Source organism: Buteo buteo, chromosome 3, assembly GCF_964188355.1.
Source record: "Buteo buteo chromosome 3, bButBut1.hap1.1, whole genome shotgun sequence".
NCBI lineage: Eukaryota > Metazoa > Chordata > Aves > Accipitriformes > Accipitridae > Buteo > Buteo buteo.
Window position 1 is genome coordinate 63,990,077 of NC_134173.1, and position 5,242 is coordinate 63,995,318.

Sequence of the window (5,242 nt, forward strand, 5' to 3'; positions counted from 1 at the left end):
CCCATGAGTTTTACTTTTTTTTTCTGATTCTCCTCCCCATCCCACTGGGGTGGGGAGCGGGAAGGAGTGAGCAAGCAGCTGCGTGGTGCTTAGTTGCTGGCTGGGGTTAAACCACAACATACGGGAAGGAATCACTGTCACGGTCTCTGCCTGCACGGCTGAGGGAAGCAAGTGAGGAACTTGTGTTGGATTTCTGAAATGGAAAGGCTGGAACTGCCCAGTTCCTCCATCCTCCTCCTCTCCTACCACAACAGCTTCATCCTTTCTTAAATAGAAAAAATAAACAAAACCAACCCTTTTACCCACCGCGTATTCATGCAACTTTGGGCGAGGCTATGCCAGTTGAAACAAGTAGACCTGGGGTGGCCGTTCCTTTGCTAACTACAGAAGAGGGACAGTAGAGGAGCACAGCACAGATGTTCAAGCTAGCCAGGCATAAGTGTGATCAGGTGCTTGTCCAACCCACTCCAGCACTAGATCCCAGTCAATAAATTGTGCCAAGAAGCCTAACACATAGGCCAAACCAAATAAAAAAGGCTATCCCACACAGGAAACCTGGCAGGTAGATCCATACAGCTCTGCGCCATGCCATGCGGACACAAGCTTGAGCCTGCGCTAACTCAAATATTATAGCTGTGTTTTGCAAAAAAAAATATTCTTGTTATAATTAAGAATTTGGGCTATATCACAGGTTTCGCTGCTAGCCAATGGAAATTCACTGTGGTGGGTAAAGTACCTTAGGTTTCTACATGAAGTGGATGGAGCCAGGAGCGCAGGAAATGGTGTCTGACTATTCAGGATTTATGGTCTGTTAGAGCTTGGCACCTAAGCTGTTTTACCCAATCCCAATATTATGTTTTTCCCAGTTTCTCTTTTCGTTATTTGCAGTCTGAACCTTTCTTGTTTCAATTTATGCCTGCTGTTTCTTGTCCACCCACCTATCGCCACTGTGAAGACCCTCACTTCGTCTTCTTGAAGACCCTCTCATAGGTCCTGGCAGGCTGCCATGAGGTCCACCTGAAGCCACCTCTTCTCCAGGCTGAACAAATCGGGTTCCCTTACCTCCTCCTCACATGGCTCCAACTCCAATAATCTTGGGGGCCCTCAGCTGAACTTGGCTCCATTTTTTTGCTGTCTTTCTTGTACTGGGGGTCTCAAAAGGACCCGGTGTCTAGATGTGGTCTAACAGGTGCTGAGCAGGAGGATAATCCCTTCCCTCAAGCTCCTGGCTGTGCTCCCTCTAGCACAGTCTGGATGCTGTTAACCTTCTTTGCTGCCAGGGCACACTCCTGATGCACAGGCAGCGTGCTGTCTGCCAGGACTCCCCAGGGACTTCTCAGTAAAGCCAGTCAGCCCCAGCCTGTATCAGTGCAAGGACTCGGCATTCCCAGGTGAAGGAAACTTTGCATTTGTCCTTGCTGAATTTCATTAGGTTCCTGTTGGCCCATTCCTCCAGCCTGCCTAGGTCCCTCTGTATGGAAGCCCTGCCTGCTGGCGTACTCACTGTTCCCTCCAATTTGGTGTCATCTGCAAACCTGATGAAAATGGGCTTCATCATCTCCTCCAAGTAATTGCTAAAGATGTTAAACTGCACAGTCCAAGTATATAGACACCCATCACACTCTATTTGTCCTCTGGGCAGAGTACAACCCATTAGCCTTTCTCCTCTGAGCCCAATCGTCCAACCAGTTTTTACCCATCTGATTGTCCACCCATCCAGACCACAACACCTGCACTCAGATGCAAGAATGTTGTTGGAGACAGTGTCAAAAGCCTTGCTAAAGTTGAGATAAGTGACATCCACTGTTCTCCCTTCATCCACAAATGCAGTCATTTTATCATAGAACACAATCAGGCTGGTCAGGAATGATTTACCCATGGTAGATACATGCTGATCATTCCCAGTCAGCTTCTCCTTCATATGCCCAGAAATGTGCTCCAAGAGGACTCGCACTATTAAGTTTCATGGGGAACAAAGTGATGCTGATCAGCTTATAGCTCCGTAGATAGTCTTTTTGGCCTTTTTGAAGGCTGCAACATTCACCTATTTCCAGTCATTAGGAACCTTCCATGATCTCCATAACCTTTCAAAGGTGACAGAGTGGCCTTGCAGAGACATCAACCAGTTCTCTCAGCACCTTGGATGTGGTCTCTCTGGTCCCATGGGACTTTCCAGTCAAACTCTCTCACATAACCCCCAGTTCAACCCTCAGCTACTGCTGATATTTCTCTATGAACCCTTGCCCTAAGTACAGAGGAATGGGATGGCTTGTTGTAAAGGCGACAAAGAAACCATTGAATACCTCAGCTTTATCTGTGCCTGCTGTCACTACATCACCTCCTCCATTCAGCAGTGATCCCATGTTTTCCTTGCACAGTCTTTTTATATTAAAATACCAGTGGAAGCTCTTTTTGTTACACTTCTCGTGCAAGTCTCAACTGTATTTAAGCTTTGGATTTCCTGAGGCTACCCCTACATACTCAGGCAACGTTTCTATATTCTTCCACTACAGCCTGTCCCTGATTCCATCTCCTCTATACTGCCTTTCTGCATTGGAGCTCCACCAAGCTCCCTGTTTAGCCACACCAGTCTACTGATACATCTGCTTGTAGATGTACAGTGAACATAAGACAGCTCCCTAAGATCTTGCTACTTCATAGCAGGAATACTACAGTGTTCTTCCTGCTCTTGGAGAGCCAGGATTTTATGATCTCCTATATTCTGAAGATTGTCATCTCAGTGCAAGCATTAACTCCTGCTCTTCCCAGGTCCAGAATGAACATATGATACAGGTGTGCATGGTAAATACAATGTTTTTAAAACTACTTCTAATAAAAATGATCACAGAATCAATATATCCCGTTAAGAATATATTTTCCTCAAACTTTTCAAACAATCTCACATGGGCATTGAGCAGATCCACTTCTTTCACTGCCTTTAATCTGTTCAGTCAATTTAAAAAAAAAATTACCACCTAAAGCAATGGAGTGCCACATTCTTGACCACAGCCACAAGAATATACAGGCATCTCTATTTAGTTTCACATACAGTCTTAAATAGTACATGGTAGTTGTAGTTCAACTGGCTGAAATGGTTATTAAGAGACGTGATCTGACACTGTGTATGATGATAAAAATAGTAAATGTATCACAGAGACAGGGATTAACTTGTGGTTATTTGGAAAGCATTGCTCTAGATTGTCTTGCTTGAATATGTTTGCACAGGTACAAAAGCCATGAATTGCCATTTCTTTTCTTCTTCTCTCTTTTCTTATTTAGTAAAGTCATACGTAACCTACTCAACATGTGTAAGAAAGAATGAGCAAGATCAAAGCAATAGCTTAATGTGGGTTGCTTTTATGCTTGTGTGGTAAGGGAGAAGAGCAAAGAGCAGAAGAATTCTCTGCCTACCTGCTGCATGCAGTGCGCCCAACTACAGCCCCAGGGCCCCACCCGCTCCTGGCCTGGAAAGGTTTCTCTATTCGGATATTTCAACACAGGGAGGAAAAGTTTCACTTGATTTTCATTAAGTGGGTGGGACCAGGAACTTGCATTGCCCTGTTTTGCAGACAGCAGTAGCAGCCTACCAAAGCATAGTCGCTAACTACACAAAACTCTCTGTGGCTGGGAAGTGTGTGCGATAATGTGCATTTGTGATTTCTGAATCCCTAAGACCCTTAACATCCTCAGTGCTATACCTATGCTTAAATCCCGTGGAAGTCCTGTGCCTAATCAAGTGCAGATCTACAGATGTTGGGGCAGTAAGGGGGCTGTAGCTCCTTGTTGGTATGATGCAGTACAGCATGGGTGCATCTGCAGAGCCATAACCTTCTCATACTATGCATTTTCATTATATATCTTTCCCTTCCACCCAGATAAGAGCTGCATTTGTCCTTGCTTATGCATTCTACAAAACAGGCATAACTTTTAAAAAGTAGCCAATTATTTAAAAGATGCCAAGTATTACTTTGGTCTTATTGTTGCAGACATAGTTCAGTCCTTGAGTTCAGTCATAAATGTCCTGTTCATTTTTCCCCCTTACCAGATGTTTCAAGCCTTCGCTATCCTATTAACCTCTCAGCAGTGAACTGTCTAGCAAGAGATGCTAATTTTCCCAACGTCATACAATAGAAGTCTTTATATCAGTTGCCCCACAACATTCCCTGAGCATGTGGGACACTCTACCATGTGGAGGGTGGAAGGAGCAACAATGATGATCAGTCAGTCAGTAGAAGATTAAATAAAACTGTGCAGAAAAATGTGAATACAGAGTTGGCGGATGCTTAGCATGTGAACTGAGGAATTTATTTCCCACTGTGAGCCAATTTCTGGGTCTTGAATATGCTTTAAAGCTTGTCAGAGGAAATCTAAAAGATTGTCAGTAGATCCAAAAAGAAATCTCAATTACATAGCTCAGGAATCCCAGACCTTTCTGCAAGTTCACATATGCAAGAGAGAGAGCGCTTTCTCAGGACCTGAAGAAGCAGAAATTTTCTGCAGAACTAAGGACAATTAGAAGCCTTTCCTTGTGAAAGGAACACTTTTTCCATTCCTACTTTCTCAGATATGAACATTTTCCAGTGTAGGCACATACCAGTGGACCCATTAAAGTTTAAGCAAGGAATGTATATGACTGCACTACACTGTTTTCTCCTTGGACAGGACAGCGTGTGACAGATAGTAATGACTGTGCATGCCATGCCACTAAAAGACTCTCATAAAAGAGAACACAAGATGATGATGATAATAATAATCATCATCATCATCATGATCAGAAGAAGAAGAAGAACTCTACATCAGAACTATCCAAATAGCCATGAGATTTTGGGAAGCAGAGGAGGGAACGTTATGGAATAAAGATAGGTATCCTTGCTTATCCTCCCAAGTTGTTCCAATTACACATAACTCATTAACTTCTGAGGGTTCAGGCCATGGTTCCTCCCAACACACAAGGATCTGATTTGTAACTTAGAGATGTCACACTGCATATGCTACCATCAGTCCCTATATTCATCCCCTTTTGGTCATTGCAGACAGGTAATTTTTTCTGTGCATGGAGAAGGGTATTAGCCAGTTCCTATTCCAATGGAGGTGAGGCTTACTAGAAAAGCTGGAAATGAGGGCCAGCTGCTTGTATGGACAGCAAAAAAATGGGAAGTAGAGGTGAGATTTGGAAAAGGTTGAAGAGACCCCCTCAGAAGCACAGCCCTGCATTGGCCCATCTGGAAGACCAGTTCTGAGG